General features: G+C 45.2%; 2 long non-coding RNA genes across 2 annotated transcripts; one reads left to right on the top strand and one right to left on the bottom strand.

Moving 5' to 3' along the window:
* Window positions 1–2073: 2073 nt before the first annotated feature.
* On the bottom strand, window positions 2074–14818 carry LOC109495526. The gene is made up of 4 exons (XR_006591857.1): window positions 13308–14818; window positions 12120–12191; window positions 11281–11488; window positions 2074–6239 (listed from the first exon to the last, which is right to left on the bottom strand). It is a non-coding gene; the product is annotated as an uncharacterized LOC109495526 (long non-coding RNA).
* On the top strand, window positions 8483–24792 carry LOC109495527. The gene is made up of 3 exons (XR_002150967.3): window positions 8483–8842; window positions 23201–23435; window positions 24557–24792. It is a non-coding gene; the product is annotated as an uncharacterized LOC109495527 (long non-coding RNA).
* Window positions 24793–25377: the final 585 nt, after the last annotated feature.

The following is a 25377-nucleotide window of genomic DNA, read 5'->3' as shown; positions in this document are numbered from 1 at the left end:
ATTTTAAGAATTTAGATTTTTCTTGTTTTGTTTGTAGGCTCTTTATTCTCTGCCTTGTTCCAACAGATCCTGGTCTCCTGTAACTCCCTCGTTCTCACCTTAAGCAGGACTAGGTCTATTGGTGAGCTGATAAATGTTGAGCAACTGTCTCTTGGTTTGTGACATTTTCTGGTTTCTGTGGTGGATATACTCCCACTATGGCAGATTTCAAACCTTCTGGAATTACTGAACGTGGAATTGGGGAGAAATGAACAAAATTGACTCCGCCAAGTGTGTGCAACCCACCTCCAGCACACCTCTGACTGGGGTAGAGCCATTGTATAGTCCTAGCCAAAGCATGGCCAACCAGTAAAGTTGGTTGAATCCATTAAGATACTTCAGTTACAAGGAACAGAACCAAAACACTGTTTGATGAAGCAAAAAGAGAAGTTTATCAGAAAGAACCCAGAATAAATCATGGAGTCCAAGGAAGAGCTGAATGTCCAGAACTTGGGAAGAGCTGACGCTGCTTTGGTGACCTCAGAAGCAGCGACACTTTAGGACTCGACTCCTCTTCCCAGTTTCTGGCTCTAATTGAAATTCCTTAGAGAGAACCTAATTGTCCTCGAGTTAGGTGTTTTCACCTGGGGAAATGTAGCCCTATCTGACTTCAGTGACATTTAGCAAAACAGGACTTGCTTACGTAATGTGTAGGATTCAGTGTAGAATAAAAATGTAGACCCCTTTGTTAAAAAATTATTAATAGAGCATTAAACCAACTGTAGGGCCCTTTTAAACACAGGACCCAGTGTGACTGCTCAGGTTATATGCTCCTGAAGCTGGCTCTGGCTGGTGGGGTTGGGGGGGGGGGCGGAGCTCACTTTTGTGATCCAATTGTGAGATCTGTCTTAGGTTCTTTTCTGAATTGCTCACTTGGGGGTATTGCAAGGCAAGCCCATGGAGAGGCCATGTGGCAAGTCAACAACATGAGTGAGCTTGGAAGCAGAGAAACTACCTTCCCCCATCCCCACCCCCCCATCCCAGCAAGTCTTCAGATGATACCGCAGACCTGAATGATACTTTCAACTTCATGAGAGACATTCAGGCAAAGGCACCTATCTAATCCATACTTGGATGACTAACATACACTAAGTATGAAATAATAGGTGTTTGTTGTTTTAAACCACAGGTGTTTGTTGTACTTTGTTACCCCCCAAACAATAACTACTATAGTGTTATTTATTACTTTTGACCTATCGAAAGGTATTATAATTTACACATGGGGGTGTTGAGTGAGTTTATTTATTATGTCATCTAGCCTTAACTAACTTCATCCTCACAGAAGCTGTCCAAGTGATTTTAAAACATTTCTGCAAAGAAACTAGAGATTGGAATTAAGGCTGATAATGCAAACAAACTCACCTCCAGAAAATGGCTCTTAAATACATTTGAAGGAAAAAAATAACAATGACTAATCAGATCTGTCAAGATGATGACCAAAAAAAAAAAAAATCAACATTTTTGAAATGTGGACTTACATCCACTTGAAATTATAGCTAATCATGGTAGTACATGTATAAAAATTATAAATAAGTAAATATTCATATGTTTGTGCATACTCAAATGTACTTAACTGATGGTTTGCATGATCCAAACAGATTGGTGATGGCTGTTTCTGTGCTTGAATAGGGTTAGGGGAGAACACCAGTACCCTGTTCTGAGGTCACTTGATTACAACACCATCATCACAAGAGAGGACAATGGTCAGGTGGGCCAGGTGCAGCCTGGGACAGCAGTTTAGAGTGAGAGGCCATTTAAAATAATCAGGAAACTAAGAAGCATTTCATGATGATAGGGACTAGTCACAGCCACACTAAATCACAGTCACACATGATGGAGATGCATTATTCTTACTTGGATATTAAAGAGAAGAGTGATTCCAGAAGACTGGAAATCCACAGGAAAACTGTAATCATACATGCAATTCACAAAATAATTTTGGTTTGGATATATAATATTCATTCAGAAAAATATCTTAAAGACCTGTGTACAGTGTTACAAATAATAGTAACATGAACCTACTGTAACCACCACCTGGGTCGAGAATTAGAATGTGGCCAGCCATCTGGAAGCCTTCCAGGTAACTTCTCCAGTCATATCCCTGTCCCTCTACCCTGGAAGCCACTTTTGTCCTGACTTCTGTGATCATTCTTTTTGGGCTTTATTTGATAGTTTTACCACTTTGGCATGTCTCCATAAACAATATGGTTTGATTTTACCTGTCCTTATGACTGGAAATTTCACACAAATGGAAATCATTCCACATCGTATCCTTTTGCCTTTTATCTTTTGTTCAACACTGTTTGAGAGTCATTTGTGCTTCAAATAGCTACATCTATCTTTATTGATGTACAGTCCTCATTTTATGAATATCCTACTTATTTATCCATTCTTTGTAAGAGAACATTTGGCTTATTTCCAGTTTTTAGTTATCATCAGGAATTCTGCCTTAAACATTCTGGTACATTTATCCAAGTGTACACATACATGAGTTTCTCTAGGACATATGTGATACGGAAGCACAGAGTTATAAGCTTATCTTTGTGTATCTTCAAATGGAGTGGATAACGACAATTCTTTTCCAAAGTAGTTGTACCAACTTACACCTCCCTTCCACTCCACAGTGTTTGAGACTTCTCACTATTGCACACCTTATCCAATCGTGGTATTGCCAAACTTTTAAATACTTGCCAGTCTTGTGGGTATGTAGTGTTATCTCTTTGTGGTTTTAATTTGCATTTCCCTCATTACCCATAAAATGCTTTTACACTTATGTATTGGCCATTTGGATTTCATCTTTGGTAATTTATTGGGTTTTGTCCATTTTTCTACTGAATTGAGTTTCTCTTATTGATATGGAGTAGGTTTTTAAAATAGATTTTCAATTTATTGACACATATATTACATATTCTGTAACATAACATATTTACATCTTCTTCCAATTTACAGTCTGACCTTTTATTATTTGTATAGAATCCTTTGGTGAATACAAGTTCTTAATTTTAATGTAGCCAATCTCATGTATCTTTCCTTTCTGATCTTGTTTAAGAAGACATTGCATATATTTTTATGTGAAAATATTCTATATTGACATCTAAAAGCTTATAGTTTCACCTTTTACACTTAGATCTGTAGTCTACCTGGAATTCATCATTGAAAATGTCTTCCTCTCCTCATTCATCTGCCATGCGTCTTTTTCATATGTCAAATGTCCACACATGTGTTGATCATTTTTCTGTTCTCTCTATTCTGTTCCATTAGTCCATCTGTCCATTCTGTGCCAAGACTATGCTGCCTTTACTACAATTTAAAACAAATCTGGTGTCTGGTAGAGCAAGTCTTTCTACTTCATTGTTTTCTTCAGAAGAGTCAGAGATTCTTTGTGTTTACATCTAACTTTTAGAATCAACTTCTCAAATTTTACCAACACCTTGCTAGAATTTTGGCTAGGATTAAGATTACATGGAATCCATGAATCAGCTTGGGGAAAATTAGTATCCTTCCAAAATTGGGTCTTCTCATCCATGAATATGGTATATTTTTCAATTTATTTAGGTTTTCTTTAATATCTCTCAATACAGTGTTAAAATTTTGTCTGTGCATATCTTCCATATGTTAAAAACATACTTATATTAATTGCTTCATATGTTTTACATAATTATTTACTGATTTATAGGAATACAATTGAGTTTTGTATATTGCTATTGTATCCAGCTACCTCGGAAAAATCCCTCATTAATTCTAATAATTTATCTGTAGGTTATTTTAGATGTTCTATGAACATACTGTTGTTGTTTTTCTTGCCCTTCCTTTGCACTGTCTAGGGCCTCCAGTATAACATTCAATATTATAATTTTTATGCATGTATCTTACACCTTTGTGAAACTGTAAGTTCAACGAGGGATAAATCATTGTACAACAGGGATATTCAATAAGCATTTGTTGAATGAATCATGGAATGAATGAGCTATTCCATCATCCAGATGGCTAATTATAGCAGAAACCATAAATGGTCATGGAGGCAGGAGACAAGTTGACAAACTGGTTTAAAAATCAAAATCAGAACCAACAGTACAAAATATACTACTGGAGACCAACATGTAGGTGCAGAATACATGCATTAGCCTAGTCAAGGACCTGAGCTGGGTACAGAAAGAGGGACAATAACTGATTTTCTTGAGCTTCTGGTACAATGTAAGGCACTTAAATTCATAACTTTCTTCCCTAAAGAAATTGTGGGTGGGTTTTTTTTAGTGTGTTACTGTGCTTCTACTACTTTTAGCTTAAAGCCCAAATTTTATATATTCTTGTCCCTGCCCACCTCTCCGACCTTGGTCTTAGAAGGGTCTAACCTCCCCACCTCCCACCTCATCATCCCTTGTTGTGTTCCACTCACTCTGACTTCTTCCTGGTTTCTAGAAAATTCCAAGCTTTCTCTAATAGTGCTTTGCCTATCTGTTCCTTCTACTTGGAACACTCTTCCCACCGTCCCTCCTCTGGCCATGCCTGTTAATTTGTCAGGTCTCTGCTCTATTGTCACTTTCTCAAGCAAGCCAACCCTCATTTTCACCATGTAGCTTAGCTACATGGTGTATACTCTTAAAGCCCCTGTACTTTTTCCTTAAAGGTTCTTACCAAAATAGCAATTTTATTCCTGTGCTATTATTTGACTAACGTCTCCTAATTAGATTGTAAATTCCAAAACAGGGGTGGCTGTGTCTAGCTTGCTCACTGCTGGCTTCCCCAGCACCTGGCTAGTGTCTGACACACACATGGCGGGTAAGAGTCACTTCCTGAACTAAAACCTGTAGATCTTCACTCTTGGTTTTCCTTTATGTCACTGCCCCTCTGTCCTTTCCCTTTCTCTCTGATGCCCTCAGATGCTCCCTCCTTGTTCCCACAGCCCTGTACCCTTGATTCTATGATGCTGCTTAACCATGTGGAACCCTATGCACCTCCACCTCCAGACTGGTCTTATTAAGTTCACTTTGTACTGTCAGCCCCTGCAAAGTGTCAGGCACATAGTAGGCCCTGATATATATTAGCTTGACTAAATGAATAAATGCAAATGAATAATAAACAACGAATGAAGTGTGTATGTGCATACAAGTATTTGAGAGTCTCTTACCATGGGGCAGTCTCTTAAATGAAGATAACTAATTGCATGCTTTTTATGATAATTTAGTAATTAATCTCCCTTTGAGAGGGTCTAAGATAGAACCACCTTACACCAAATTGCAGTCAGTAGTGAATATTCTTGCAGAGAGGATCTGGGTAGCGTATGCATGTGTAGATGTGTATGTAATATAATATATATTTTTTTCTTTCTAAAAAACCTTACAAAAATAAAGAAAATGTCAAAGCCTTTTAAAGGGCGCGATCACGCTGAGTAATACAACCCTTCCTTGATTTTTGCATTATTTCAGTATGAGATGTTTTTATGGCTCTTGCTAAAAATAAAAGACATTTCAGAGTTTCTCAGTAAATGAGGCACTGTAGACTTTTCAGTTTTGTTGTTTCCCCTAAAATTAATATAATTAATTAAAATCCCATGTGAGTGTGATTTACAATCTGTGAGTCAATGAGTCACAGACTCTTATGCTAATAGGGCAGTTCAGCTTTCTGAGCTCTTTACAAAAAACTGTGCCCCAGCGAAGGGCCAAGAACAGAGGTAAGGTGACAAAGAGGCCCAGAAGGAAGGACCTCTCTAACCAGGCCGTGGCATATTTATATTGTGTTTGGAATGGAGGAGTCTGAGGATGATTTGGAAAGACAACTGCTTTTATCAAGTGTAAGAAATTAGTTTAACTGAATTTAAATGCAATTACAGGAGCAGCTGGTGAAGGCTAATTTCTCTTCAGTCTGGTTTCTCAAGAACCGCACCCCCATTCTGTTCCCTGGGAAGGGATCAAGTTTCAAGCTTTACATCATTGACACCAACCCTTATAGGCTGGCCTTGGTGGAGGTCAGTGCTAGGAGCCACAGAGGACGGGGATTACCTCTCTCCTGGTGTTTACCTGAATTTGCTCCTCCCCTTTCCTTTGTAAAGAGACCCAAGGCCAGGTGCCAGTATCATGTTGACGTCACTTTGAAAGGCTCAATTTCCACTAGGGTCCATTCTGACGCGATCTCTGTCTAGATGGCACCGGGGCTGGAATCCAGGGTTTTTAGCTGCTTCTCCTGGTTCAGGATGGTGAATCCTGTGTGATGAGGAAAATCTTTGACTTCAAGAACTGAAAAGCTCTTAAATGTCATCTACCTGGGCCAGATCACTAACCTGATAGACTGAGAACAGACAGCCTGGGAGCAATATCCTGACTGCCAGTCCAGTGTTACTGGTACCAACACCCCACACTCCATAACCGCACCTCAAAAATGTCAGGCCCATTCTTTCCACATGGGAAATCCCTGCCACCCCAAATCCAGCTCAGTGCACACACCTGATCCCCTCAAATGCACTAAAGTGAATACAGTGTTCGGGCCTGGATCTTCTGCCTTTGGGTCAAGGCTTTGCCGTTCTTAAAATATGGAATGTATAAACCATCTCTGTGATCTACACCCCCATATAAAGGAGCTTATAAAATCATTAGTGGGAGAAGGGATTGTCACAGATAAGAGAGAGGAAAGAGATAAGGACACTGGAAAAGGAGGTTTTTCGGAAGCTGATCAAAAGAAGAAAGAAGGTGAGCACTCTGGGTAAACGCTGCAGAGGTCTCCTGGTTGGTCCTGGTCCTGCTCCTGGCTCGGATCAAGTGATCCTCCAAGTGGGGGGTTGGAGGGAGGCCCTGTGGAGTCTCACTTCCCCAAGGGTTACCTGGTTTCTAGCTCTGAACTGGTGGCCCCAGCGGGACCTGGGATTTCCTGTCTTGTGGGCAACTTCCCCAGGGGCCTCCACATATGAGAAATGTCATGTGAAGCTTCTGGGTTTCTCTCAAGTGTCACCAGACAAGGGCATCAGCCGCAGGGCGGGCGGGGCCGAGAGACGGCCAAGCTGCTCAGTGTGCCCATCCAGCCAGTGGCATCCCCCCGCGCCTCCACGTTTCCTGGAACTTTACAGACTGCCAGATGCCTTCAAGACAAAGCTGATGGGCCCCAGAACATGGCTCTCAACTCTCCCCAGCAACGAACACTCTCCAAGGCCATCACCCTGCCGGCCCCCTCTTCACTCTCATCCTGCCTTATCTATATGTTGGTCCCCCTTCCGCTTGGGTACAAGGCCACTCCCCCATTTCCCCCACCTTCCCAGGTGCTCACACATGAGCACACTGAAGCCTGTGCCTCGTGGGGCTACAGGGACCCCCTGGGCCCTGGCCTCCTTGGAGATCTCCTCAGGCCCCTGCAGCTCACCTGTCTTCAGCATTCTCTCTCCCTCCTGTCATGCACACCTCCCTCTTGTCCCATGCAGGGCACTTCCTGAGGGCTCCTCATGTGGCCCCACGTTCAGCATTATTACTGAACAGACTAACACCTATAAAGGTTGTTCACCACAGGCCTCAAGGCAGCATGTAGGCTCCAGATACTTGAAGATGGTTTGCCAAAAACAAAAGACTGACCCCCCATAGGAGAACCAAGGCTGTTATCAAAGCCAAAGGTCCCAATCTCATTTCCTGAAGGTTTGTTGCCTACAACCTAGGATTCAGGTCAGATGAAATTATTAATTCCTTTTATGGGGGCTCGCGTGTCTTTTTTCTCTTCCATGAATTGGCACATCACAGGGGCTTTCTCAAATTATTGGCACGGTTTGGAGAAGAGGAGGGGCCCCCAAATGCCTGTGAACATTAATAATGTTAGTAAGATCTATTGGAGGTGGGGTCCTAACACACACAGCTCAGCGCCCACGACACACAGCTTGTGCAGCTGATGGCCCCTGCCAGGCCCCGAGAGGTAACAAGGGTGATAAAGAATGGCATTAGATCTGTGACTCTTAACTCCCAAGAGGGACTCAGCTGTAAGGCAGACCTTACTGAAATCCTTATTTTCCTGGTTCAAACTAGCCAGCCTGAGGCCCCGGCTGGAAGAGCTTGCGGCTTCTGTCAGACAACCTGCTCACTCCTGTCTCCACACCAAACCTGCTCTATTCCAGGCTATTATTTTTATATGAAACTCTCTTCCCGATCAACTCATTTTGTTCAACCCCTGCTAACTGTCTTGCGACTCCCATCCCTCAGTGAGCCATACCGGGAAGACAGGGGACGGCGAGGGGGCAAGAGTGGGCATGGGGCGGGATGAAGTCACTGTCAGCAATGCACCTGCAGTCAGTGGGAGCTACGGCTGGTAAACGAACCTCAAGTTCAGCCATCCAAGACCCACAGGCAGCCAGTCTTCTGCATAGGACTGGACAGGAGGAGCCCTTTAGGACCAGACAAGAAAGAGTTTTGTTTTCTGAGCATTGACTTGCAGCTCAGCCCATGTGAGGGCTGTTCACTGAGGTGTCTCGGCCAGGTGGTAGATTTCTCCTGTTGTCCTGTGACTTGGCTTGAAGCGGAAGATGACCCGTGTCACCTGGCACCCTGATAACAGAGAGCAAATTCCAGCAAAAAAGTGCCCATGCCTGGGCTGGCCATTCTTGTGCCCAGCAGGCAGCTCCCTGCCATCTGGCCACCTTAGAGGGACCACAGCCGCTCTGCTCCTCGCCCACCTGGCTTCAGCTGCCTCCCAACCCCAGTGACAGGGACAGCATCGCCAATACTAGGCACAAACCAGCCTCCGATTTACCTGCTTTCCTGCTCTGGGGACTGGGGACCAGGTCCCCTAATGCTGTTGTGCCCTAGTTTTCCACAGAGCTGATGCCCTATCCCTTGAGGTAAGCAATCTTCCAACCTTATTTGCAAATACTGAATATACAAAGCTCAAATGCATTTGTGGCACTCAGGGCACTAACATTTGTCAGGGGACTTCACTAGAGATTTCCTAAGGCATTAAGTGAAGAAAATAAGTACTGGATAGATGGGAATTTGGGGGCAAAGCGTGCACACATGTACATCGCGATGGCCTCTTAGTCTAATATAACATTACAAAGAGGTGGTCCAGAAAGAGATCAGGTAGAGGACCCGGGCAGCAAAGAACTGTCATAATTTCACCATGTTTCTTAAAAGGCGTTTTTAAAAGTGTGGTAGCTTGTGTTGCTCCTACAAATCTGAGCACTCTGTTCATTGGTTTATTTACACAGTGACTTATTTCGGGAGTACGTTACAAGAATACATGTGATAAAATGTGAAAGTATAGATAGATACATGGGAAAGCATGTATGAGAGGGAAATTTTAGAATGGGAGGGGAAATCTGGCATGTGGATATATGGATTATAGGGTTACATGGATAATAGAGGTGAGCCACTAATCAAGAACAGATGATTGCTAAACACTGTCCTCTTCACTGGTGTTGGTGACATTAATCAACACCTGTATAAACAAGGTGCTGACTCCACATGGGCTAAGACATGCTCCTGCCTTCCAAAAACTCAGGGTTTCGGGGCAAATAGAAGGGCCCTTGTCCAAATGGGGTCCTGTCACAGAGTCATAGAGAAAAGAAGACTGGGGTCAGCAATGTGGGTCGACATAAGTATCCCGGTGGAGACTCACCGTGTACCTGCTGATCTGTGCTGTGCTCCCCCCACTGCATGCATGTCTGGCCAGCAGCCCCACTTCTCCCTGGATGAGGTCCATGGGGAACCTGGCCACACCCCCATAAAGCAGCACCCCTAAACTGCTCCTAGCCAACATGCCCTCATCCGTAAAACACTCAGCATTGGTAGCACATCTCATGGTTGGAGCCACTCCTACTATAATGTCTAACAACTTGCTAAGTACCTGCATGGATTTATTTGTCTGACGAATTCACTTGAACACTGACCCAGAAGAAAGATTCAGTGTCTGATGACAGGGGGAAGAAGACTGAAGCCAGGGCCACATCTCCACACACGTTGATGTTGGCATTTCCGGAAGCAGTCCCCTCATTGAAGGAAACTGTGAAGACCAGGATGGGGGAGAAGGGAAGGAAGTTTTCGCAGCTCATCATTTGGCTAACACTGTTGCACTGATGGCAACGCTCTCTGTCTAGATCAATTCTTGTGTTCTTTTGAGCAAAGTAGTACTAACACATTTTTTAATGTTTATTTATTTATTTTGAGCGAGCGAATGAGAGAGAGAGAGAGTATGTGTGTGTGCACAAGCAAGGAAGGAGCAGAGAGAGAGGAAGAGAGAGAATCCCAAGGAGGCTCCATGCTGCCAGCACAGAGCCTGACGTGGAGCTTGATCTCATGAACTGTGAGATCATGACCTGAGCTGAAATCAAGAGTTGGTCCCTTAACTGACTGAGTCACCCAGGAGCCCCAATACTAGCCCATTTTAATTCATGCATTTGATTTGTTTTTTCCAAGTAAAAAACTCTGGATTTGGTTTTGGCCCCATCTCTAGGCAATTTTGGAAAGAAACAAATTGCATTTCAGCACTAGAGTCTCACCCTGGATTCCCCTGGGTGGATCCTCACCCTGAAGCACCCAAAAGTCTCATATTGTCCACTGGATATTCAGTCTCTTCCTGTAATAGATCTTAATGGGAATCACTTATCTTTTTTCTCATCTCAAGAGTAATCCATTAAATTAACTAAATCTGACTGCCAACCTTTATATCCAAAAATAATACAGAAAATAAAATTAAGAAAAAGTGTATACCTAAATACAACTCTTTACTTTTCCAGCTAATATTTGATTATTTTAGACATAATTCAATGATGCTAGACTCTTTTCTAATATTAAATTACTCATTTTTTTCTTTTTGAGTCAAAATCCTGATGGAGAACAAGTAAATCCTAGCGCCAGCTCTGTTCCCTGAGTCTGTTGCTTCAAGGCCTCTTGACATCAGGCTCTCGCTGGGAGTTCTTGTCTATCCTTGGGTCCCACTCCAGCAGACCAGGGGTCAGTGGGTACAGGAACCAGAAATAAGGCTTTCTCATCAGAAAGAGCTGAGCTGAAATTCCAGCACAACTACCCAGTAACTGTCTTGATGTTCTCATTTGCAAAAAGAGGTTCCTAACACCTACTTCACAGGCATTTTATAAGGAGTAAATAAAATAATAAATGTGAAAAGCTTAGCACGGTGTCTGGCTCACAGTAAGGATGACAGTCATCACCACCATGATGTCCTCCTTATCATCATTGTCACAGCCATCACTGATTCTTACAACTAATTCAAAAACAAGCCACACATTTCCTTTAAATCTCTGATTCCCAGTGGAGGGCTAACCTTGTGGAAAGGTGGTGGGATTTGGGTCCATCCTAGCTGTTAGCTCTGGGTCTGCCATCTCGGACAGCCTGCTTAGCCTCTCTGGGTCCTCTCACCTCGTCTGTCCAGTAGGGATGACAGCTGCTGGGAGGGTTAGCGTGGGGGTGTGGACAACGCATCCAGATCCATTAAAGATTGGCTTTCTGCACCTTCATCCTTTCTTCTTTCACTGTAACGAAATATTAGAAGAAATCACACCCACATGAGATGCCACACATCTACCTAAAAGCCTTGTAATAGCATAGGCAAAATATTTAGTCTCATTTCATCAGACTCTATTCTCTTTGGGCTCTGCTTACAATGGGTATTAATCACTTAATCATACAAGCTAATTTATACTCATCTGTTAATCAGTTAATGGCTCTTCCATAAGCATTTACATAATGTTTTTAGCCAGAAAAAAAAAATGCAGTGTCCCAAAGGCTCCTAGGAAGTGTCCCTGTGGTGAGCCTACCCTGCCCGGTGACAGGGACTACCTTCATGTGGAGAATCTTCCATAATCACCCAACGGCAGCCCATCCTGCCTGTGCCTGAGCCTGAGCCTGAGCCTGAGCCTGGGTCTGCTTGACTTGACAAGATCCCCATTTGTTTGCATGGATCTGTTTAAATGCTTGCTCTCTGATGGCTGCGTTTCTTCACACACCCAGATGCACAGTACAATACCTGCCCCCTCTTGTTAGAGTGAATGCACAGCTGGGCTTGTGTCTTATTAGCAGGCTGGGGCTGGGTAAGGGGGCAGCAAGGAAAAAGGAAACTTATATCTTGGAAGCTGGCCATTTCTGTGTATAACAAATACAAACCGGAACCGGGTGACACTTGGGACCATCAGCATAAGCCAAGATAGAAGTCACTCTTGCAAGGAGTCTGTGTTCCTGGTAGAACGACACCAACAATCAAAGTTAAATGATTTCTTGCCATTGTACATTAAGACCAGAACATTGGAGAAAATGCTTCTTCAAGACTCAGGGTGCCCACTGTTGCACCATTTGGTTGTATAAACTTGTCACTATCTGCACCTGGGTGGCAGCTCAGCTGTGGTCAGTCCCTGGGGGGAGGATATTAACCCTTTTGGTGACAGAGGCTGGCTCAGCTTATTTTGCAACCATCTCAGTTTCTGGAAACAAGCCACATCACGTCTTGAAGGTGGAGAGTGGATGGAATCTGAAAGAAGGTAGGTCACAGACCGGCAGAGAGGGCAAGGAATGATTGACAAGAACCGTAGGTGAGTGTCTGAGAGGTTGTGTGACTTTGCTTATATTAAAACATAAACTGTGGATTGGATGGGGCTCAGACATTTGGCTACAACACACATTTGGAAAACGCATCAGCCAGAGCAGCCACGGCACCTAATGCGCATCTTTGTTTGAGTAATGCTGATGGGAAGTGACTCAGCAAAGGCTGTAAAATGGGTTGCATTGGGAAAACCAAAGACTTCTGCTCCCAGGTCAGATCCTGAAGGCTAAATCCAGAGTTTCACTTCGTTCTTGGATTTGCTGCTGCTGCTTCCACTGGGGCCACCAGATAGCCAAGGGCCTGGGATGGTCTCCAGTCGTCTCCAGCACCCTGGCTTGGGAAGCAGGCTTTGAGTCCAAGGGTGGACATCTCTGTGGCTAGCCATCTGGTTAATGCTCATCACGCCCGTGTGGGACGCCAACAGGGAACAGACTTAGGACAGAATCAATAATCTGGCAAGGAGGAGGAAGCTCACAGCTTCACAGATGAGCTCCTGAGCATTAATTAATTTATTCATTAATTCAATAATAATTCATTAAGGGCATATTATATGACAAGCAATGCGAAGACATAGAGCGATGGTGCCATTATAAAGATATATAAAGACATACCCTCTTCCTGTCTTTAGGAAGCCCATACTGGGGGGGGGGGGGCAAGACAACCACACGGACGTGTAATCAGAATACAACCTTAATAAATAGTGTTTTTGTAATGTGTACAGAGTGTTACAGGACTATAAAGGAATATGCAATTACCTGAGGAATTCCATTAAAGCTTCACAGAGGAAACAGCATGAGGGCTGCAGCTCAAAAGGTGACTGGGAATTTCTACAGACACGGGAAAAGGAGAAAGTAGCAGACTTTAAAATCAGGCAGACCTATCCGCTAGCCCTAGATCTACTTGTGCAATGCTGACTTCAGTATTTAGTCTCTGTTTCTCCATCTGCAAGATGGAAATAATAAGCCTATCTTGCAGAATTTTACAAGAATTGGAGATCATCTATATTCAAAGAAGTCGTGGCTTTAGCACATTAACCAGCTGGGTCTTGAAAGAGGACATTTTATATAGCTGGTATACCATGAGTAAAAACAGAGACATGTGGAAAGAAACAGTACATTTTTCCAACAGGAGGTAGTTTACCACATCGGGAAAGTAGGCCTGGGAGGAGGAAATAACAGATGACGCCAGACAGATGATTGGGGTTCATTTATGATGAGCCAGGACTGTCTTAGGTGAAGAAGAGCCAGGGTCATTCAGGCTTGCCCACGACCGCTCTGCCCAAGGGCTCACTGCGAGTCTGCTTCACGGGTGGCTTCCGCCCAGTCTTCCCGGTTCTTCCTCCTCCCCACGCCTCCTCCGTCCATCATACTCTGACAGTCCCCACGCCATGCCCACGGCTCTATCCTCAGCATCGCCATATGCCATTCCTCCTAATTCTTTAGCAGTCACGTCTATTTAGAGCTGTATTGAAAGTCACTTCTATCACTTCTCCTGCAGGTGCATTCTAAGAATACCCAACAACAAAAATCCAAACAGGCAAACAAAGAAATGACAGAAAGATCTTGATGACACCGAGAATTCATTGCCCTCTAGACTTTGCTTTCTTCAAGAGTTAGTTGGAAAGAATAATATTACCAACTTTGTGGGATTGAATGAGATAATTCCGCGAAGTGCAAAGTAAATCCTTATCAGCTTATTAGCTGCTATTATTATGATTGTTCCTAGCTTTATAAAATAGGTAACCATTCAATACATTTGAGTGCTTACTATGTGCAAAGAATCAAAACATTCCTTTACAAACATATAATTCACCTACAACTTTTTGGGCAGATATATTCTGCAGAGAAGAAAGCACAAGCATATGGGAGCAGTATAATTTAATCACCACCTAATTAGCCAAACTATTTAAAATCGGCCTTACAATGATGATGAAAACATTCTCACTTCTAAATGCCGGAAGCTGCGTCTTCCTGTAATTCTCTCCCTGGAAAACTGCGCACTGAGGGGCTCTTGGCTCAGTGTGGACGCTTCCTCTCCATCACATTCAGACCTCACTGAGTCTAGTCATTTCCTTGCTTTGTCATTAGAGGAGGCCAGGATGGCCTCTGTTATCTTTCCTCATTTTCTTGATGTTTCTCCTAGTGGTGATTGTCCTTTGTGTGGGAGGATGTGCCTGAGATAGGGATAATAGGACCCAATATTTATTAAGACTTGCTACATGGTGGGGGCGCCTGGGTGGCTCAGTCGGTTGAGCGTCTGACTTTGGCTCAGGTCATGATCCCACAGTTCGTGGGTTCAAGCCCCGCATCAGGTTCTGTGCTGGCAGCTCGGGGCCTGGAGCCTGCTTCGGATTCTGTGTCTCCCTCTCTCTCTCTGCCCCTCCCCTGCTCATGCTCTCTCTCTCTCTCAAAATTAAATAAACATTAAAAAATTTAAAAAAAAAGACTTACTACACGGCAGAGGCCATTTAAGCATTTCACTTCTGTTTTTCTTGCGAGAAAGTGAGCGACATGAGACAGAAGGAGAGAGAGACAGAGAAAGAGAGAATCTTAAGCAGGCTCCATGCTCAGCACGGAGCCCAATGAGGGGCTCAATTTCATGACCATGAGATCATGACCTGAGCCGAAATCAAGAGTCAGAAGCTTAACAGATAAGCCACTCAGGTGCCCCCAAACACTTCACATTAACCCTCCCATAGCCCTATGAGATTAACACCATGAGTATCTCCATTTTCTAGAAGAAGCCAAGGCTCCAAAGGGTTAAATAACCTGCCCAAAGTCTCTCAGCTGGTAGGTAGTGCAGCCAATATCCACCCCCAGGCAGTCTGCTTCCAGCTTCCCTAAGAGTCAGAAAATCCAAAAGCAGTGGAAACCTTTGGGCTAAGAAGAGGCAGTTGCTGTGAGCGAACCCGATTCTTAACTCGTGTTTCCCAATTAACCCAAAGTTTCTCTTACAGAGTTTAGAGAAACCCTGTTTTCAGACTGTCCAGTGATGAAATTATGAACACCCAAGCCAGGTAAATAAATGTCCAATGGAAGGTTTCTCTGAACAGCTAATTATAAAAAAAAAAAAAATCTGTTATGACAGAAAAGCCCAGAGAAACTTAGAACAGAGTAAGAGGCCACAGTGCTCAAAGAATCAATCAAAAAGGAAAAACACTGTAAATACAGAGAAAGCCCACAAACCGAGACCAAAGTACAAGACGCTCAGCAGGAATGTTCTACAGAGGATTAAAGTGTTTGACAGACAACTGGGCTAGATGATTTTAAAAGATCTTTCTAAACCCAGAGATGCCATTATTCAATCAGGAATGTAATTTTTTTTAAGTTCCCAGTGTTCATGTTTTTAATCTCGTGGACTAATTCATAGCAGGTCAGCATAAGTTTGGTGCTGCCATTGCCTCCAAACATTTCCGCATCCAAATTCCACTGTGCACACCAAACCCCAAGTGTTGGCTCCACTGACCCCTTCTTTCCATGCACCTTATCTCGGTTAATGGTCTCACCATTGCCAGTCACCCCGACCTGGTGCTCAGAGTCTTCCTTGACTCCTCCTATACCCTCAGGCTCCACATCCAACTGGTCAACAAGCACCATCAGCATCTAAAGTGTCTTCCCTAGCTGTCCTCTCCTACCCCACCATGGCCCTGTTGGTGCAAGTAAGTCATACTACAGTACGTACTGTGGACTAAAGACACAAAGATGAAAGTCATGGTCCTTCCCCTCAAAGAGCTCACGGCCTGGTAAAGGAGACAGGCTCATACACAGAACTCAAGACCCAGGCAAGAGGCATACAGGAGGTACAGTAAATGATACAACAGATCAATATGTATCAAGCATCTTGTTACCTCACCTGGTCACAAAAGGCTCCTAGTCCACATGCCTTGTCTCCTCATCCTGTCCATTACTCACACTGCCAGCCTAACAATCCCCTTTTTTGGTGTCACTTGATGCTCAGAAGCATAAGGGCACCTGGGTGGCTCAGTCGGTTGAGCATCCAACTCTTGATTTTGGCTCGGGTCATGATCTCACAGTTTTGTGAGTTCAAGCCCCCCATCAGGCTTTGCACACTGACCTCAAGGAGGCTGCTTGAGATTCTCTCTCCCTCTCTTTTTGCCCCTCCCCCACTAGTGCTCTCTCTGTCTCTCTCAAAACAAACAAATAAACTTAAAAAAGAAGAAGAAGGGGCGCCTGGGTGGCGCGGTCGGTTAAGCGTCCGACTTCAGCCAGGTCACGATCTCGTGGTCCGTGAGTTCGAGCCCCGCGTCAGGCTCTGGGCTGATGGCTCGGAGCCTGGAGCCTGTTCCCGATTCTGTGTCTCCCTCTCTCTCTGCCCCTCCCCCGTTCATGCTCTGTCTCTCTCTGTCCCAAAAATAAATAAAAAACGTTGAAAAAAATTTAAAAAAAAAAAAAAAAGAAGAAGAAGAAGAAGAAGCGTTGGATGGCTGCACTTGTCCAGGTATGTGAAGGGCAGATTTCTGCGCCTTATGCTGAATATAACCTACGGCAGAAGTGACGGGTGGTTATGAGCTTGTTCAGAGACGTTTCCGGAGTAAGATGAGCCCCCGGGAAAACAGTGGCATTACATGATTGGCAAGAGGACTAATACCAGACTCAAAAAGAACATTCACAGAGGTGGGAGGAAACCAGGAAAGAGAAAGACAGGGAAGATAGAGTGACAAGAAGTTGAAAACAGTCAGTGGCAATGAATGTTGCTGAAATTTAAGCCAGAAGAGAACTAAAAGCCAGCTACTGGTTGCCTACTGGTTTTGCAAAAGCTACATCTTTCCATTGATTGGATCAGATACCAGGCTTCATGGGTTTGTGATTTGATTATGAGGTCCAGGAGGGCTGCAAGGATCCCTGTATCCCCTTTTAACATGACTGGGAGTGAAAAAGATGTATTTAAAGCATTCCATCCTATATTCAATTTATTTAAGCCCAACATGTTGGTTTTTTCTTTTTCTTTTTTTTTTTCTTTTTTTGAGAGAGAGGGAGAGTGAGGGGGATGGGGCAGAGAGAATGGGAGAGAGAGAATACCAGGCAGTCTCCATGCTTAGCATGCAGAACCCAACATGGGGCTCAAGCCCACAACCATGGCATCATGACCTGAGCCAATATCAAGAGGGAGACGCTTAATGGACTAAGCCACCCAGGCGCCCCCAACGACTTGGTTTTAACTGCTGAGAGCAGAGACCATCTTGTTTCTCTTCATATCCTTATCCCATGGTAACCAGCAGTGTTTGATGCATGTTTGTTTGTTTGTTTGTTTGTTTAGGGCAATGGTAATTTTCCTGTAATCAGTTCTTAACTAAAATATTTGAGGGTGCGTGGAAATGGTTGCTTCCACCAATGGTTTCAAACATTGTTCACTGGGTTTTTTGTTCTATTGATTTGCATTCTCTCTAGAGAGGCAACTAGCTGAGTAGGCAAAAATAAACTTTCAGAGATCGCATTTGAGTAATCACAAATTCGGAACTTATATTGGCCCAAATTAAGATTTATTTTCGTAATTTTGGCAGCTCTGAATTTGCAGTGTAAGTCAACAAGAAAACAGGACTCACGTTGCCCCCATAACCACCAAACGATTTATAAACAACTTGGATGGAAGCTTCTATGATGCAAAGCAAATCTGCACCAGTATGCCACATCGGGTCAGATGGCGGGACTCACTTTACGTTCACCCTATTTCCTGGATGGACAGTGCCTGGTCCTAAATGTTCCCTTTATTTCTATTTTTATTTTTTAAATGTTTTATTTATTTGTGAGAGAGAGAGGGGCAGAGAGAGAGAGAAGGGGGCAGGGGATCCGAAGTGGGCTCTGTGCTGACAGCAGCGAGCCCGACGTGGGGCTCGAACTCACGAACTGTGAGATCATGACCTGAGCTGAAGTCAGATGCTCAACCGACTGAGCCACTGAGGCGCCCCCAAAATGTTCTTTTTTAAAAAAAACTGACTTAGTATGCAGGTACTAGGGTTCTGATGTTTCTGAACACACTGGATTCTGAGCCACCCCAATGGCTCCGCACACAAGGTCATTTACAACATGTAGCAGTAACACGATTGCACACGATTTACAGAGGAAATAATCATTTGCTATGAAATTATCAAAAGCTTCCCTTCTGGCCATCCTGAGAGCAGTTCTCCAACAGTTTTCCCTTAGGTTAGCCCCAGAATATTCTGGAAGTCTATTTATTTATAATCCTGGCACTGACCTCCTATGTCTGTGAGGTCTTTACCAAATCCAAGCGGGTGGACAAGCACTGATTCCCTGTCGCTGGCCTCACCTTGCCAGGTTCTCCCAACACCTCCTAAGCCTTTTCAAACAGAGGGCTCACCCAGCCTGCCCAGGGCCAGGGTCCATCAAGCCTTATCTGCTCTGTTGAGAGTTGGCATCCCACGGCTCCTGGCCCAGCCTGCAGCAACAGTGGTTCAGCAGTGGCCCTCACACCAGGAGCCTGTGCACACAGGCATCTCCCTGGGGCCCAGGGGAAACAGACAGAAAACCCTCATTGAAACACTGGCTCAGCAAGTTCCATTATTCATGGACAGAGAGAAAGCAATGGCGCTGAAGTTAGGCACCGAGTGTCCTGACGGCCAACATGGGGAACAAGTGGGGGTTCAAACCACAGTGCACTCAACCTTCTCTGGGCGTTAGAGGAGGTCCTGAAGCACTTCTGTGTCCCCATAACGTGGGATCTGAATACCTAGGGCTGACAGAAAGGTAGGTCGACACGTCTCTTTTATGTTACCAATACCGCCTTGACGTTCTGAAAACATGAGTGAGCCACCTACTAAAAGCACATCGGCACACACACTTGCAAAGTCAAACGCCTTCCTTAACCAAATGGCCTTGAGAAGAGATGTGTAAAGAGACATACGATCCATGCTTAGCCTCTTGAGGGGGTGCTGGATTTCTAATTGACATATAAAAAAGGTAATTGCTTGAATCCACTGTAAACCTGAAGAGGCTTGAACCTGCTTCCTCCCAGCCAAAGAGCCCGTCGGTAATTTTTTCTCTTGTTCATCACAACAGGCGCTGCATCCAAGACATTGCCCAACTCAAATCCGGTAATTCCCTCCAAGACCATCATAACCTTCCGAAATAAGCTTGTTCGTTTAAAATAGCCTTGTCAATAGCACTCACCAACTCACACAGAGCAAATAATGATTTATACCTGAAAAAAAAAAAGGGAAAACTGTCAGCCTCTGGCTCATCCTGGAGGAAAGAGTGATGAATTCACAGGCTACTGTTTCAGTAATTTTTACTTTAAAATGTAAATTGTATTTTGTTGTTGTTGTTACAAGAATGACATATGAGCATTATGGAAAATTTAGAAAGACCACTAACCAAAAAAAAAAAAAAATACTAGTCAATTAATTAGACGAACTATAATCCCACAGTGAAGATATAACCTCTGGTATTTTGGCTTATACTCTTCCAGATCTATCTTTCTTTCTTTTTCTTTCTTTCTTTTTCTTTCTTTCTTTCTTTCTTTCTTTATTTCTTTCTTTCTTTCTTCTTTCTTTCTAAGTCCATCCTCCATGGCATCATGATGCTCACAGTCCTTATTTGTGAGGCCATTGTAGAAGATGAAATCTGTGTCAAGAAATAACTATGAACACACTGGATACTTTTAGCCACTGAAACCCAACAAGCCTCTTGGAGTGCTAGGTCAGGCTCAGTAGGTTCAAACCACAAGAGCTGGCTTCATTGATTGGGTGTTCGGCCACATTTTCATGCCATAGAGTGGCTCTCAGCACTGGGCGGGAGCAGCGACCCGGGGGGAGCCAAGAGGGCTTACTGTAAGTCAACATGTTTGTTGATCCTGGACCAGTGGCTGAGCCGGCGGACAGGGAGAGCCCTGCAGGGCAGACAGACAAAGAGCAGGGAGACGGAGCTGGAACATGGAGGGGCAAGCACCGTCTGCTCTCTTCTCTGGGGGAGAGAGAGGCCCTGGGATTCTTTCCATCTGCAGAGACTGCAGTGGTCAATGCCGCCATGGCCTGTGGGGCTTTGGGTATATGTCACAAGAGGGTCCTCTCCCCAGTGGGAAAATTGTTTATTTGGCATCTGACCAAAGGCATTAGGGCTCCTTTGAGAAACATTTGATCGGGGCCCAGAATTTTCATGTACGCTATGGAGAAAGGAGGTCAATTTAAAGAAAATTTAGATAGAACAAGAGCCACAACAAAGCAGCCTCTTTAAGGGGCAAAGGCAGGGATGCGATGTTTCTAGGGCAGAGACACTGACCCCGTTCCCATTCTAGGAAAGGGACACTGACCCCATTGAAATAAACAAAAAAAGCTCCTCAAAGAGGCTCACCAAACCCAGGCAGTCACGAGCGGGAAAGAGGTCCTCACGTCTCTGCAGTCTGGACAGGGACCAACGTCTCCATCAGCCTTGACACAATCAGTTCTCTTAATATGGGGAGGCCCTGGGATCACAGCAAGCTCCCCTGGGCAGCTGATTTGCCTTCAGGGATCTGCCAAAGCCTGTGCAAGTGCTGTTTCCACCAGAGCTGGAAAGTGTCGATATATTGCGGGGCAGGGAGGACCTCATGTTTCCCGAGCTCTTGCTAACAACAGAGTAGTCCACGTTTCCTCACTTACCCCTTACAGTCACCCTAAGATGCTCAGTACTCTTGTTCCCACCTTGCAGATGAGAACGCTGAGGCTCCGATCATGGGAGGGATCTGCCCCGGGTCCCACAGCAAAGTGACAGAGCGGACATCCAAAACCCCTGCACACTGGTGCCAGAACTCATGTCCTTGACCTTCTATGCCGTTCTGATCTCAGTCCCCTTCAGAGTGTTTCTTTCTTCTATCCCACTGACTTCCTCCTTTTTATGAGAAGAATGGAGAGTCTTTATAGGTGACGATAATGAACGCGAGAGCTTAGTTTTTCATAGACCTCTGCCTCCTGCAGGAAAGGATCAGAAGTCAGCATGGCGGTGATGTTTTGTATTCCTCTGCCGTAGCTTAATTAAGGGAGCGCGTTGTGCCGTGATTACTTAATACATTTAACATTTAATAATTATCCAACACGTAGCCAGTATTCCAAGACAGACGCATCCGGAGAATCAAGAACGAAAAGGCAGGAAGGAGAAAGGGAGGAGTAGATGAGGTGTTAAGGAGTAGACAAGGTTTGAGGGGGAAGATGAGGTTTGCTGCCCTGTGCATTCTTAGTGTGGCTGCAATGGCCAAGGCACCGCGGCGAACGCTGATTCCCTTCCAATAAGAGCAGCGCTGTTCCCTGGGCAGGGAGCTGGCCGCTGAGCACACTGGGGGAGCCCTGTCCGCAGGACACAGATTCCGCTTGCGGTTTTCCAAGGGAGGGACCGATGGCCCCCGGCCATCTGTGCTCTCTGCCGGACCCCACAAGGTTTGACCGTGACAGCTGAGGGGGGGCTAGGATTGCAGCCGTGAGCACACTGGAAAAAAACAGCTGCTGCGGGTCCTTTGCTGGCTGGCCTGCGCTCCGCTGGCGAGTGGGACATTACGGCCTTTGTTATTCACGAAGCATTTGGAATCTCTGTCCATTTAAGGAAGGAAGCCGCGGGGTAATCCAGCCCTGGCTGTGCCATTGACGAGTGACTCACTCATTTCTGCCACGTGAACTGTGGATGAACCCGGGCCGCCGGGGCTCAGGCCCTTCCTCGGACGTGGTCGACAGCCTGCACTTGATTAAACTTAATGGATTCCTGAGGCATACGTGCGCTCTATATATTAAGTCAAATTAAGCCCTGTGCACCATAAACCATGCTTTCTGTTTGTTTTGATAACATTAGAGAGTTGGGAAGGAAAAGAGCAGGTTTAGGATTAGAGCAAGAGCCCGGCCACATTGGTTTACCCCAAAGGGAATCCAAGCCAGCGCTGGGCGCCCCAGGGGGCGGGCGGGGGGGGGGGATGCGGGGGCAAGGCTTGGGGGTGGGGGCTTCAGCTTGTGGGCCGCCTGGACCGGGAAGGGCTGAGGACGCAGTGCAGAGTGGAGCTCGGTCCTTGGAGAGGGGAAGCCGTGGATTTGGATTCCATCCCTGCCCTACCGCTAACGAGCGGTGTATCCCTGGGCAGCTAATGCCTCCTGCTCTTAGCTTTTTCATCGGTGGAATGGCCTGTCTCGGCTTCAGAGGGCTGGCAGGAGGGTAACATTGGCCAAGGGTTTAGCACAGCGCAGGGTGCACCGCGAACATTAAGAAAGGTAGGCATATACACACAGGTACACCTGCATGTATGTGTATACGTCTGCATGTATACATGCTTAATGTAAATATCAGGCTATCTAGGTATATACGTATACCTAGATAGTGTACTTATCGGCCTGTATAGAGACAGATCAGCCCATGTCGATACAGACACAGACATAGATAATGCACGTCTCAGCACATAGAGATAGAGATATATACATACACATACATAAAGTATCTATTGGCGTATATGGGTATATGTATGAGGTAGCAGGGAGCCTGGGCAGGGTCGGCAGAGGGGACGGTATGGCAGAGGAGGGGGTGACCCCAAGGCCCGCACCTACCTGAGCCATGAATAGAGCCCCTCCTCGGGGCTGCTGGGGTAGGAAGCCGACATTTATCAGGTGACCCCTTATTGGAGAAGCGATGTCCTCTCATGTGGTTTTTGCTGTTTCTAAAAACAGAAAGCAGAGGCTGTAACCGTGGCCAAGATCGTTCAGGGGAGACTCCTTTGGGAACCAGTAGCTGACGCGCAGCAAGTGACGCCCTCTGGCCGGAGGGAAGAAGAAGCTCAGGGGCCAGTCGGGAGCTGGGGACAGACGCCTGCCTCCCTGGGCCTTGCATCCGTGACCCTGGAGTTAGGTTCCCAGGCCCCCAGGAGGGAAGCAGCTTGGGTCTAAGCCGGCAAAGGAAAAAGGGGTAAGTTTTTCCCGGCAAATCGCTCTGTCCTGACAGAGCCACCAGCAGCCTCGTCCCACAACCCAGCATGTGACATGGCTCTCTGCGCACCAGTCCTTCTGCTTCTCCGCCCACTTTCACTTCTCCTCTGTCCTTATCTTGGCCTCCCCTCTGGAGGAGCGGGTCCGGAGCACCGTGCCTGCGGGGCAGGGACAGGATGGAGCACTTGTGGTGCCTCTGCTCCAACCGTGGAAGGGACTTAAGGCCCCTGAGTCCAGCGAGTCTCAGGGTCCTCACCGTGAGGACAAGTGTACCAGCTCTGTGAGGACCCAGTGAGGTCGCGTGTGTGGTGGGGGACGCAGGCTTTGGAAACGAATACAACATTGCACACACGTACCTCTTTCAGGGACTTGCACCCCCAGGGACTCTGACAAGCTGGCTCATGCCCTTGCCACCACCACTAGAGCACTATGAGAGCACACAAAAGCTGTACGCTATGGCCTGGCTTGTGCCTCCCCCAAATTGATATTTTGAAGTCCTCATCCCCAAAGTGATGGTTTTGGACGAGGGGCCTCTCGGAGACAATTAGGTTTCCAGGGAGTCATGAGGAAGGGGCCCTCACGATGAGCTTAGTGTCCTTTGTAGAAGAGACACCGGAGAGCTGGCATTGTCTCTCTCCCTACCACGTGAGGACTCGGTGAGAAGGCTTCCACACGCCAGGAAGAAGGCTTTCACCAGAGCTCGACCAGGTTTGCAGTTTGATCTTGGACTTCCGGCCTCCAGAAGTGTGAGAAGAGGACACACTTGTGTCCTATCAGCCACCCGGCCTGTGGCGTTTTGCTGTGGCAGTCCAAGCTGAGTGGGACACACACATCTCAGGCTTATAACACTGACAGCAGGCTAGGTCGATCCCTACCCAGCCGCGGGGCCATGACACCAGTGGGCCAGGGGCTCTAGTTAGCACAGGATGAATACTGAGCTTTCCAAAAAGTTTTGAAAAGCAATTTGGTTTTCCTTTGGTTTTTGAATGTGAATGATTCCAAAAAGATGGTGGGTTTAAATGTGGGACGGATATTGGTAGAAAGAATGTACAATAATACATGTTCTTACATAATGTAAAAGTGACTGTCATACATTTTCAGAGCACGTGGGCAGGTACAGGTGGGAGAGAAGTGTGGGGAGCAGCACAGAATGTCACAGCTCCACGAGACGGAAAATGATGGCACCCGGGCACACTGAGACATCGGTACATTCACGCTCACCCTCCTTCACATCTAGTGAACAGATATTTCACAGCGAAGACGTTAATCTCCTTCTGGTCAATAGTTCTCAGCCAAATGATCAAAATAAAATACATCACTCATCGCAAGAAAAAAAACCATAACTATGTGTGGTGATGGATGTTAACCAGATTTATTGAGGTTATCATTTCAGAATACATACAAATACCAAATCGTTATGCTGCACACCTGAAACTGAAAGCATGTTCTGTGTCAATTATACCTCAATACGTTCAGACACACACACACATGCATACACACATGAATACATATACACATGCATACACACATACAGACGTATACACATGCAGACATACACATGCATATATACATACACAAATACATATATATGTACACACATATGCATATATACACACACATACATATATACATACACATGTGCATATACACACATGCATATATATGGACACATGCATGCATGCATACACATGCATACATATAGAAACACACACATACACATACATGCATATATATACACACATACATATATACATACACACATGCATATATACATACACACATACATATATACATATGCATATACATACATGCATATATATGCACACATGCATGCATACATACACACAAATACATATAGAAATACACACACGCATATACACATGCACACATGCATATATACATACATACCCATACATATATAC

The sequence above is a fragment of the Felis catus genome, chromosome F1, assembly GCF_018350175.1.
Source record: "Felis catus isolate Fca126 chromosome F1, F.catus_Fca126_mat1.0, whole genome shotgun sequence".
NCBI lineage: Eukaryota > Metazoa > Chordata > Mammalia > Carnivora > Felidae > Felis > Felis catus.
Note: the sequence above shows the minus strand (reverse complement) of the source record. Positions and strands in the feature narration are given on the sequence as shown.